This window comes from Aythya ferina, assembly GCF_964211825.1.
Source record: "Aythya ferina genome assembly, chromosome: Z".
Lineage (NCBI taxonomy): Eukaryota > Metazoa > Chordata > Aves > Anseriformes > Anatidae > Aythya > Aythya ferina.
This window is the reverse complement of record NC_140299.1, coordinates 12863209-12875721: the sequence shown is the minus strand read 5'-3', so window position 1 is coordinate 12875721 and position 12513 is coordinate 12863209.

Sequence of the window (12513 nt, the reverse complement as noted above, 5' to 3'; positions counted from 1 at the left end):
TATTCCCTTAGCACTATCAAGTTAATGAAAGGCGCACCTATGTTTTTCAGTTTTCAAGCAACAGGGCTTTGGTCTGCACTGCAGAACAGTCTGAACAGAGAATGGTAGTAGGTTTTCATTTAGATGAAACTGAACGAGGATGTGCAGACCAGTGCACCTAATGCACTTGAACCACGTATAGTCATTCAGTTCATGACTCCAAGGCCTGCAACACAGACAGAAAGCACATTGGTCCTCAGCACCAACCATTTTGCTGCAAAAATTGACTTCTGTAGCATTGTTTTTCTTGCTAACATATAAAGCTATTACGTCTTCCTTTGAGGTGTTGTGCCCCTCATTTGGTAGAACTTTTGGCCATAATTAGTTCTTTTGTTATTGTCATGTCATTGTTAATTCATCTCAGAAATTACAAGGTCTGGAATACTAAAAGGGTAAGAGTTACAACTGTGTACTAATATGATTAATTTAATCTTGATCTTTCTAGCATTTTTTTCATTGTTCATGTTAATTTGAAGGAATACAAACTTTTCTACCTTGTTTTTCTGCATTATTACTATTGGCTGTAAGCAACTGTCATAGTAGTTTATAAAAAAATGTAGTTTCTTGTAAAGAAAGACAAGAGGAAATCTTTACCTCAGAAAATGCCTGAATTAGAGGTTGTATTTTTTTTTCCCTAATGCTAAAATGTTAAAGTGTTCCTAATGATAGAATTCATTTACAAATGCTTAACTGATGTTACATTTTGTTTGAAAGTATTATTTCAGCATTTATCTTTTCATCCCTGCAATGATTTTGGCTACTCAAAAATAAAGAACATTGTTACAGGTAGTAACTGTTGAAAATAAGATTGCAAGGCTGTGAGCTGAGAGGAGGAAATGTTTTCAGCTCCCAGATTCTTTGTTTTCCATAGGGTATAGACAAAAGTTTGTAGTTCATGCACAATTGATTAATTGTCACCATTAAACTTCATCACTTCCATCACATTTATAACATTAATTCCACCAATACATAGTAAACCAAAAGACAGACATTTTAAACACTGAATTTTAGTGTAGGAAACAAATTTTTAGTTTTGATGACTGTATTTTTTACAGTGCTTTGAGATGATTTTGGCATGAAAGGTACTATGGAGATAAAGATGGCATGTTTTCCTTCTGTTACTGTAGTCATCTCAGTTTACTTAGACTGACATCATTGTACTTGTGGGATGGGAAACAAAATCCCTTGAAGATAAAAGACTGAATCCATGTCATGACAAATGAGGTTATGAAATATAATTACTTTGCATTCTCAGTAATGTTTTTCCAAATGTATATATACAATTATTTTTTAATACAGTGAAATGGCTCTATCTGTTAACTGCTTGAAAATGTTACTACTTAAATGTAATTTCAAAACAGGAGTTTATTTTCAACTCAGTAGGAAAAAGCAGAAATATGGAAATCTATACACTGCTTTTAGAAAAGAAAATTAATCTGTACTAATATTATATTACCATATTATTCACGAAGTCCTAGACTATTTTAGAGTATTGGCGTATTACAGGCTGCATAGTGGGCTTTAAAATAGAAGGTAACATGGCCTTAATTGCAAGAACGTTCCATGCATTATTATAATAACAATTTGCTCTGTGACTCTCTTCCTAGTCATTAAATCTGTCAGTCTATAGCAGTGGATAGGTGCATTTGCCATAATATATTACTTTTATTTAACACCTCTAAAACAGAATGTGGTTTTCGTATTCCTAATAGAGAATAATAAGTTCAATAGCAATAGATGTCGGCATTTTTGGGATAAAATATGACAATGTAACCAAAGGAAGCAATGCTCCTTAGGTATCTTTAATACATGAATAAAGATGTTTGTAGCATGCATCAAAAACTGCAGGAAGAGTTTTGGTAGAAGTGATCTAATTACTTGGGATAGAATATAATGAAATCACAAAAAGAAGGTGTCATTCTGTTCTTAATGATAAGGCTTACTTTAAGTGTAAATGAAACAGGGATGTCAAAGAAAACAGAATCATTATTTATTATATATTTATTATATATTATCGTTATATTTATTATATATTCCTGAGATTCCTCTGATTCAAAGTCTAGCCAATTTGACTTAATGTAGCTTCTCATGTAATCTTGTGATAAAAATGAAAGAGTGAGAGTGAAAAGACATTTGATTCACTCCCACTAATTAAAAAAAAAAAAAAAGTAAACTTTTGCTTGCAATGATCAGCAATTCAATTGATAGCTACATGTTTCGTGAGGGAGATCTAAATATGTGTTCTTTGCATGTAGCATTCCAGTTATATACAAAGAACATTATTTTTGTTTAACATCTATTGCTTTTTTGCTAATAAGTGCATGAGAACTGAAGGTTCTGAGCTTTTGTATCCCTACTCTTACTCATCTATGATCATGTATTAATGATACTATTGAAACATTAAGTCCCCTAAATGTTCTGTTGTTCAGCATCTCCATTTTGTATTTGTTTATGTATCCTTTCGACTACAATTAAAATCTGTGGAGTTATAGTGCTTCCACTTCTGCTGCAGTCCTTTTTCATTCCATGATTATTTCCTACTTCCTTGCAGTTCTTCCTTTAAAACAATCTTAAAAAACAAACAAAACAAAACAAAAAAACACTTCTTGAATTTTGGGGAAAACAAACAAACAAACAAACAAACAGAAAAAAAAACAGGTACCCAGGGAGACTGACTGTATTACTTTGTTTCATCTTCCAGAATTTTTGTAGGGTACTAATTTTTTTGAATCCATATAACGTGCCCCCACCCCAGGTATTGTATCCAATAACAATATATAGGGGTGGCTAGCCGGGGTGGGGGGACCAGCTGCTCGGGGTTATGCTGGGCATTGGTCAGCAGGTGGTGAGCAATTGCATCGTGCATCACTTGTTTCATACACATTATTAGTAGTAGTACTATTATCATCATTATTTTTATTATTATTGTTGTTATTATAATTTTCCTGTCTTAATAAACTGTCTTTATCTCAACTCACAGGCTTCACTTTCCCATTTCTCTCCCCCATCCCAGAGAGAGAGGGGGGAGGGTGAACAGATGGCTGTGTGGTATGTAGCTGCCGGCCGGGTTAAACCACAACACTGTGAGAGAGAAGATGTCAATAGTGACAGTGCTTTAGTCTCTAGGAAACTAAATCTTTGGATTTCACTTTAGATCCTTCTATTTGTCTTAGCCCTTTCCTTATTGTTTCATAATATTATGAATATCATGAATATTATAAAACTGCAGGGAGTGTATGAAGAGTATGTTGTAATACAAAGATAAATTCTATGCCGAGGCACATAGGAAGGTTAAATTATCTATTCAAAAAATCATGTTTTTTTTTTTTATTGGTCATTCAGTGCCACCACTGGTAATGTCCAATGCAAATGCCTTGGCAAATGAACCCCTGATATTTCCCTTGTTGTGTATTTTTATCAGTAATACAATATATTTTTTTAAAATCATAATTTAGAAAAGAGATTACTGCAAAGGAATTTGGGAAGAATTTTGTTAATATTTTTTCTACCATCATGTTCTGAGAAATAGATTTATTCAGTTCCATCTTCTGAAAAGAAAAGAGGTAGTTTTATTTTTAAAGACAATATCATTTAGTACAAGAAAGTATGATTTGTCAAATATACGCTGAAAGCAGAATACCTCCCTTCTATTCATAGCTCTTTGCAGAACCACAGAACAGTTTGGGTTGGAAGGGACCTTAAAGACCAGCTAATTCCAACCCCCCTGCCATGGGCAGGGACACCTTCCACTAGACCAGGTTGCTCAATGACTTGAGCACTTCCATGGATGGGGCATCCACAGCTTCTCTAGTCAACCTGTTCCAGTGCCTCACCACCTCTGAATAAAGAATTTCTTCCTGGCTCGTGTTGAGCCTCTCATTCACCACTACCCCCAGGTCCTTCTCCTTGGGGCTGTTCTCAATCCATTCTCTGCTCAGCCTGTATTGGTGCTTGGTTTGCCCTGACTCAGGTGCAGGACCTTGCCCTTGGCCTTGTTGAACCTCATGCGCTTTGGCCCACCTCTCAAGCCTGCCCAGGTCCCTCTGGATGGCATCCCTTCCCTCCAGTGTGCTGACTGCACCACACAGTTTGGTGTCAGCAAAAAAACTTGCTGAGGTTGCACTCACTCTCACTGTCCATGTCACTAACAAAGATGTTAGTCGAACATTTAGATGTTAGATGTCAGTGCCAGTCCCAGTACCGACCTCTGAGGAGCACCACTTGTTACTGGTCTCTGCTTGGACATTGAGCTCTTGACCACAACTCTTTCAGTGTGACCATCCAGCCAGTTCCTTACCCTCTGAGCAGTCCATCCATCAAATCAATGGCTCTCCAATTTGGAGACAAGGATAACATGTGGGACAGTATCAAATGATTTGCGTAAGTCCAGGTACATGACCTCAGTTGCTCTTCCCCTATCCACCAAAGCTGTAACCCCATCATAGAAACCCACCAGATTTGTCATGCACAATCTGTCTTTAGTGAAGCCCTGTTGCCTGTCACAAGTCAACTCCTTATTTTTCATGTGCCTTAGCAGAGTTCCCAGGAGGATCAGCTTTAGCACCTTGCCAGGCACAGAGGTGATGCTGACTGGCCTGTAGTTTCCTGGATCTTCTTTGTTCCCATTTTATCCCCTCTTCCAGTCAGTGGAGTTTTCACTGGACTGCCATGACTTCTCAAATGTGATGGATAGTGGCTTAGCAACTAAATCAGCCACTTCATTGAGGACCCATGGATGTATTTCATCAGGTCCCATGGACTTCTGCACTGTCAGCTTCCAGAGCTGGTCTTGAACCTGATCTCCTATAGCGAGCAGTTTGTCATTGTCCCAGTCCTTGCCTCTGCCTTCTAGGGCCCAGGCTATGTGGCTGGAGATCTTGCCAGTGCAAGACTAAGGCAAAAAAGTCACTGGGTACCTTAGCCTTCTTCATATACTGGGTGACCAGGTCTCTCATTTCCTTCTGGAGAGGGTCCACATTTTCCCTAGATTTCCTTTTATCACTGATGTACTTATAGAAGACTTTCTTGCTGCCCTTGATGTTCTTGGCCGAATTTAATCGTAACAGGGCTTTAACTTTCCTAACCTTGTCCCCAGCTGCTCAGAGAATTTCTCTGAATCACAGAATGGTTGAGGTTGAAATGGACCTCTGGAGATCATCTGGTCCAACCCTTCTGCCAAGCAGGGTCACCTAAAACACATTGCACAAGATGGCATCCAGGTGGGTTTTGAATGTCTCCAGAGGTGACTCCAGAACCTCTCTGGGCAGCCTGTTCAGTGCTCTGTCGCCCTCACAGTAAAGAAGTGCCCTCTCCTATTCAGCTGGAACTGGAAGTTTGTGCCAGTTGCTTCTTGTCCTGTCACCAGGAACTACTGCAAAGAGTCTCGCTCCAGCTTCTTGACACCCTCCCTTCAGATATTGAGACATACTGGTAAGATCCCCTCTCAGTCTCCTCTTCTTCAGGCTAACCAGGCCCAGCACTCTCAGCCTGTCCTCAAATGACAGGTGCTCCAGACCCCTAACCATCTTCATAGCCCTCCACTGAACTCTGTCCAGTAGCTCGATGTCCTTCTTGTACTAAGGAGCCCAGAACTGGACACAATACTCCCAGTATGGCCTCACCAGGGCTGAATTGAGGGACACCGCTGGACATTTCACTGTCCACTCTCTCATTTATCCCACGCTTCCTGAGGTTGCCTCTGAGGATGTTGTGGGAGATGGTGTTGAAAGCCTTGCTGAAGTCAAGGTACACAACATCCGCTGCTCTCCCCTCACCTTCCTAGCCATTGTTTGCTTTCTCTAAAGTATTAGAGAAGGCCCAATCTGAGAAAAGATAATAAGAGATAGGAACCTGGTTTTTATGCTCTTGTTTTCAAAAAGTTATCTTCAAACTGCAATTTGAACTGTTGGGAGGTGCCTGCTCAGTAACAGCAATTACATTTTAAATTTATTTGTATTGAATTCTGTGTGCTTTTCAGTCAATGGTATGTACCTAACATGTATTAATACCATATTTTTCTGATTTAAGGTACAAGTATTAAACAAAAGTGCTGTGTAGTAACTGAATTTACAGACTACATTTGTACAACTATGAATGCTTAATTGATTATGCTTCTCTAAAAGGAAAAGAAAAAGGAAGGCTGTTATAGGAGGTAACACTAGCCTGAAAATCTGTAATTGTCAGACTACTCTAGAGTAAATATTTGCATACTTTTTACACACTGTTGAGTTGTTTAAAAATGGGTTTCATTAATAATAATAATAATAATAAATTATGTTTATTTTTAAAAATTTAATAAAAGCAATAGCAGCAGCAGCAGCAACAGCAACAACAACAACAACAATAATAATAATAATAATAATAAAAAATCACCTTTTTCTATCAAGGTCAGCTACCGCCCAGGACAGAGACTCCACAGCCTTTCTAGACACCCGTTCTGTCTGAGCACCCTTGTGGGGAAACTTCTGCTTTTTTTCTGTCTGGGACATCTCCATCTGGAAGCATGGGCCTTGGAACTCCTCAGCTTTCTGCCACAGAACACCTCCGAGAAGATGCAGGCTTCATCTTTGCTACTCCTTCTTCACCTACCTTGACTTTAGCAAGGCTTTTGATACTGTCTCCCATGACATCCTACTAGCAAAGCTGAGAAAGTGTGGGATAGAGGAGTGGACAGTAAGGTGGGTTGAGAACTGGTTGACTGGCCGAGCTCAGAGGGTGGTGATCGGAGGAGCAGAGTCTGGCTGGAGGCCTGTGACTGGCGGTGTTCCCCAGGGGTCAGTGCTGGGTCTGGTCTTGTTCTACATCTTCATCAACGACCTTGATGAGGGAATAGTGTCCACCCTCAGCAAGTACGCCAATGACACAAAGCTGGGAGGGGCGGCTGACACACCAGAAGGCTGTGCTGCTATCCAGCGAGACCTGGACTGGCTGGAGAGATTGGCAGGAAGAAACCAAATGAGGTTTAATAAGAGCAAGTGTAGAGTCCTGCACCTGGGAAGGAACAACCACATGTATCAGTACAGGCTGGGGGATGACCTGCTGGAGAGGAGCTCTGAGGAGAAGGACCTGGGGGTCCTGGTGGATGACAGGTTGACCATGAGCCAGCACTGTGCCCTGGTGGCCAAGAGTGCTAATGGGATCCTGGCATGCAATAACAGGATCGTGGCCAGCAGGTCAAGGGAGGTGATCCTCCCCCTCTACTCTGCCCTGGTCAGGCCTCACCTGGAGTACTGTGTCCAGTTCTGGGCTCCCCGGTACAAGAAAGACAGGGATCTCCTGGAAAGAGTCCAGCGGAGGGCCACAAAGATGATACGGGGCCTGGAGCATCTTCCCTATGAGGAAAGGCTGAGAGACCTGGCTCTGTTCAGCCTGGAGAAAAGAAGACTGAGAGGGGATCTCATCAATGTATATAAATATCTGAGGGGTGGGAGACAGAGGGATTTGGCCAACCTCTTCTCAGTGGTTTGTGGGGACAGGGCAAGGGGCAATGGCCACAAGATGGTGTGGCAGTTCCACACCAACATGTGAAAGAACTTCTTCATGGTGAGGGTGACGGAGCACTGGGACAGGCAGCCCAGGGAGGTTGTGGAGTCTCCTTCTCTGGACATATTCAAGGCCCATCTGGGTGCCCACCTGGGCATCCTGCTCTAGGGAACCTGCTTTGGCAGGGGGGTTGGACCCGGTGATCTTTTGAGGTCCCGTCCAACCCCTACAGTTCTGTGATTGTGTCATTCTGATTCTCTCCTTACTGCAGAGCGAAGGAGATTCCGCAGCCAGCCCTTGTGTGCCATGTGCCCTGGCCCCACACCCCCTCAAATGCCCTGGGCTGGGCCCACACTACACACATCAGTACCTTTCCTATACTGGGGAGACAAGAAGGAGACATGGGAGTCCAGACACAGTCGCAAAAATTCCACCAACTAAGAGAGGAAAGTTGTTTTACTTTTTTGTTTGTTTGTTTGTTTTTTATTGTTCTTCTTATTGCAATTTGTGGCCCTGTCTTGGTAAGAACGGGTGATGAAGCATCTTGAATGGAAATAATGCTGCGCTCTGGTGCTTCTTCCTGGTGGACACGAAGTGTTCTGCTTCTTGAGAGGGACAGCTGTCTGTGTCACTGTTTTGAGGGATCTGCTGCTGTTCTCTGTGCACTGCTATGGAAGGCGCAGCTTCGTTTGCCAGCAACCTCTCGTTGGGCAGCCTTCTCGTCCTCAGGCTGAGACAGCCAAGGCCCAGCACAGCCCTGTGAGTGGGGCCTCCTGCTGTCCCAGTGCAGCAGCCGAAAGGAAGCCAAGTTTGCTCTTGCCCTCTCCTTGGGACCCTGTGCAGAAGAGATAACATTCTGCCCGAGAGGTGGGAATGGGGGATGGGGAAGGAGGCCATCGTGCAGGCAAGCCTGCTAGATGGTTCAGGGATGGCCTCTCCCAGCTGCTGGTGGGGGTGGAGGTTGTGCCGTGTATACGGAGCTTTCCGGGCACTCCTGTATTGGCAATGTTGTCTTGCAGGCGGGAGCCCTGGCACGATGACACTGTGCCCAACCACATGGGTTGGATGCAGATCTGCGTCCATTGGGTTTTTGTCCTCTGGAGCTGGATCCACCTCCACTGGCTCTTCATCCTCTGGAGCTGGATCTACTTCCATGGGCTCCATATCAGCAGCCATGGTCGCTCCGCTTCCGTCGGCACTCTTCCACCTCCACTTCCTCTTGGGTTCCATGAAGTGCTGAGACCCATGGAGCTGTGGGCAGCTCTTCCCCCAGGACCTCGTAATGGCAGCCATTGCTGTCAATCGCTAGAGGGCCTGGAAGTTTAGTGAGTGGTGGGCCAGGCGCAGGGGGTTTTACAGGGCCCCAGAACGAACTTGAGGGCAGATGCCCTTGTGACATCAGGAAGCCTCAGTGATGGCCCCTGTGGTGGTGTGCCATGCCCGAGGCGAAATATGGCCATGTTGGGAGTGGGGTTCGGAGGCCTGCAAGAGGCCCTAACGTGGAAGGAGGCCTGGAGGTGTGGGGAAGAGAGGGAGGTCACTCTGAGGTCCCCCCTTGCTCTCACCTCTAGTGTTAAGGAGAAACCTTCTCACCACTTCTGTCATAGAATCATAGAATCATTAAGGTTGGAAGAAATCTTCAAGACCATCTGGTCAAACCATCACCCTACTACTAATATCACCCAATAAACAGTGTCCCTCACCACCACGTGCAACCTTTCCTTCAAAACACTCCCAGGGACAATGACTCCACCACTTCACTGGGCACCCGTTCCTGACTGCTCTTTCTGAGAAGAAATGTCTCCTTATTTCCATTCTGAACCTCCCCTGGTACAATTTGAGGCCATACCCTCATGTCCTGTTGCTAGTTACCTGTGAAAAGAAGCCTGTGAGAAGAGGCTGACCCCCAGCTCCCCACTCCTTCCTTTCAGACAGCTGTAGAGAGCAATAAGTTCTGCCCTGAGCCTCCTCTTCTCCAGACTAAACACCCTCAGTTCCCTCAGTCGTTTCTCACAGGACTTGTGCTCCAGGCTCTTCACCAGCTTCATAGCCCTTCTCTGGACACGTTCCAGAGCCTCGATGTCCTTCCTGTAGTGAGGGGCCCAAAGCTGAACACAGGTACTTGAGGAGCAGCCTCACCAGAGCAGAGTAGAAGAGGATGATCAACTCCCTGGTCCTGCTGGCTGCACTATTCATGACCCAAATCAGGATGCTGTTGGCCTTCTTGACCATGTTTTGACCACGTTTTGACCCAGTTCAGAAGGAGAACTGAGTCAATAACTTGTGAACAGCAAAATTTTTTCATAGATATTTTATACATAGCTGGCACTTGCATTTGCAAAGAAATTAAATTTACAGGAAGTACAATGGACCTTTGTCAGGGAGTGTAGTGATAGGATGAGGAGTTATGGCTTTAAACTAAAAAAGGATAGATTCAGATTAGACATTAAGAAGAAATCCAACCAGGTAAGATGGGGCTTTGGGAAACCTGGTCTGGTGGGAGGTGTCCCTGCCCGTGGCAGGGGGGTTAGAACTGGGTGATCTTTAAGGTCCCTTCTGACCCAAACCATTCTGTGATTCTGTGACCAGTGGAAAGTTATCTTTGATTTAGGGTGGAAAAAATGTGAAGCAAAATAAAAATATCTTAGTCATACCACTTTCTGATGCTCTGCATCAGAAAAGTATGATGATTCTTTTTCAAAGTTCAAAGGAAGAGCCTACTTTGTATTCCTTGTAGAATACAAAGAACCTACAAGAGCCTACTTGGAATTTCCAGGCAGACGAAAAATATCATCACAGGTTACAACAGTACCAAACTAAAGTGGCAGAAGTGTGACCTGGCCTTAGCTGTGGGCAGAATACTGTAGCTTTTCAACATCAGCTATTCCTTTGGAACAGAATTGGGATAATGAAGTATATTTGTGATTTTGGGAGGAAACACATTGTTCTTTGGGGGACTGGCTGAAAAATTTTGTTTTTATACTCTATGTTGTACAGAAGAGACATCAGTTTATTTAATATGAGCAGTTTTACAAATAGGTAGGCAAGCTACCTGAGAAAACTAAAAACTACATCACATTTTGTGATTGGCTGCTAATAAACGATACATTCTCATTACTTGCTTATATATTGAATAAGTGAGATGACTTGCTGTGTAGAAGAGGATACAAAATTTTGGTACATGCTATGTTTTAAACTGAAGGAGTGGAAAGACAGAGGATTTCTGGGAATGTTTACAACACAATTCTTACAGACAGATACGCAGTCAAGTAAAAGGAAACCCAAAACAAATCACATACACTTTCCTTTTACTGCTACCCAACATGCTTTTTTATGCAAACATATTTGTAAAATGATATTCATTTATTATTTATTTTCTTTTCATTTATTCCTGTCACAGAATAACGCCCTTTCAATATTCTTCCCTTCATTGCATTAGCATTACCAGTTATAACCCTAAGCTAAATCCTACTGATTTGAGCCATAGCAAAGTGCTTTTTGTAATCAGTCTTCTTAAATTCTACTTAAATTTGTTTGCTTGTTCGTTCCTATAAGATCTGCTGGGGTGCATAACAGATTATGTTTAGGAATGGGACTATTTAGCACACTGAAGAGAGGCATACTGCTAAAGATCAAGAACCTTTGAAGTGACCAATTTGCCCATTTAAATCACATTATGGGCTGTGTATTCTAAACTGTGAGATTTATGAATTACACCATGTGAGAAATGTCAATTTACATTTCTTTTTGTATATTTGTGATAAGGAGGAGTTCGTTACATGGATTTTAGCAATAAACTGAGAGTCACTGGAATAATACTGCATTTTGTCTCCATCCACCTGAGAATTATGTCAAATATCTGACTGTTTTATATTTTGGGGTGTCTCATAGTAATTATAGTGAATCATACTTTCATTTGGGAGAAGTAAAAAGAAAATTGAAAGTCTGTAAGTGCCTCATGTTTTTAAAATACTTGCCGTTTGTATTTACTCTTTGCAAAATATATAGTCCTTGGACCATCAGTTGTAGCACAGAAATCAGTACATGCCTTTCGTTTCAAAGCTACTGAAAAGTTCCAGCTTAACTTGTTTCCTCCAAAGTAACAGAGTGAAATGTTTGAGGGGACCACAAACTTCTGCTGATGAGCCCTGTCTGTATGTGGAGTGTTTTGAAACTGTTATTTTGACTTTTTGTCCCTCATTCTTCTCATCCCCACTTCAGACACAGTATTATATTATTTTTTTCCTTTCTCTGTCCTGTTTTCCCCTCTCCTGCAGCTACTGCTGCAGGCAGTGTTTGCACATGTCATTCAGTGTTGAATGGTTTGTTATTATATCCCAGCTGAGAATGGCTGAGAACTGATACATGGCTGTCCCAGTCAGCAATCAGACTGAAGCTTTGTAAAGCCAGTGTGTGTCATTGTGTTCTCAGCGTGGTGAATCAGAGCTTGTGGTTGCACTGGATAGATTTTATACATGTATTGTGGTATGAGAAAAAATGGTTACATATGAGAAAAGTGCTTGTCAAGCTCCTGGAGCCCAGACTTTCACCATTTACCCTGAAGATTCAAGACACAGATATCTCATAAACTGTTATTAATTGTTATCCAGTCCACATATAGACACATACAGAAAGTACCCAAAATATGAATGTGTACACATGCATTCAGTCTCTTAAGAATTAATGCTGGAGTTCTGCCAGATCTTTTTTTTTCTCTCTGCAATTGTCTCTGGTGACATCTTTAAGCCAGTTTGTAAGAAAATGACTGACGTGTGCAAGGAGGGCTTTTTTTTTTTTTTTTTTTTTTTTTTTTTTTTTTTTTTTCCCAGCCTTCAACAGTTTCCTTTCTTGTGACTGAGAATAAACATTTTGGGTGCTCTAAGAGAAAAAAAAAAAAAAAAAAAAAGAAGTCACCTTTTCAAGGTATATCCATAAACATTAACTTCAGAAAACAATATTTATACAATATCTGTAGTACATGCTCAGTTCTGA